The sequence below is a fragment of the Pteropus vampyrus genome, unplaced genomic scaffold, assembly GCF_000151845.1.
Source record: "Pteropus vampyrus isolate Shadow unplaced genomic scaffold, Pvam_2.0 Scaffold222, whole genome shotgun sequence".
NCBI lineage: Eukaryota > Metazoa > Chordata > Mammalia > Chiroptera > Pteropodidae > Pteropus > Pteropus vampyrus.
This window is the reverse complement of record NW_011889003.1, coordinates 1,033,193-1,033,884: the sequence shown is the minus strand read 5'-3', so window position 1 is coordinate 1,033,884 and position 692 is coordinate 1,033,193. Positions and strand designations below refer to the sequence as shown.

Here is a 692-nt window from a genome sequence, read left to right as displayed (position 1 = left end):
TGCAGTTCTGCTGGCAGTGAATTTTCTCTAATGTCTCGTATTTGAAAATGTCTTTATTTTGCTTTTATTCTGAAAGAACATTGTCTTTGAATATAGAATTGCGCTTTTTTCCTTTGCAGAAGTTAAAGATATTGTTCCTCTTCTTTCTTCCACCCTAGTTTTCTGATGCGACATTTTTTTTTTTTTTTTTTTTGCCTACGGCACCTGGTCTTCCTAGGTGGTCTCCCATCCCAGTACTAAACAAGCCTGACCCTGCTTAGCTTCTGAGATCAGACGGGATCTGGTGTGTTCAGGGTAGCACGGCCATAGACTGAAAGATTTTTAAAATCTTGATGCCCAGCCGCATCCCAGACTAATCAGAATATCTGGGGGTGAAGCCAGAGCCCCGGCATGTCTGAAAAGTTCTACAGGTGATTATAATGTGCAATCAGATATGAGAACCACAGATGGTTTCCTTCCCTAGTATCCAGTGTTTCCCTCAAAAAAAAAAAAAAATCTGATCTGGTCTCAACATCTTCTGCTTTAAAACTTCAGATAGCTCCATATACCTTATAACCGGATTCTTAATGTGGACTTCAGGGTTAGGGCATCTGAGAACCCCATTAAATCATACACAAAATATTGTGTATAGGGAGAGGCTTTGTCCATTCCCAAATGAATCTGATTTTTAAAAGGTAAAGATATATTAGCTA

General features: G+C 39.2%; 1 non-coding gene across 1 annotated transcript; it reads right to left on the bottom strand.

Moving 5' to 3' along the window:
- Positions 1 to 192: 192 nt before the first annotated feature.
- On the bottom strand, positions 193 to 311 carry LOC111747431. The gene has a single exon (XR_002783529.1). It is a non-coding gene; the product is annotated as a 5S ribosomal RNA (ribosomal RNA).
- Positions 312 to 692: the final 381 nt, after the last annotated feature.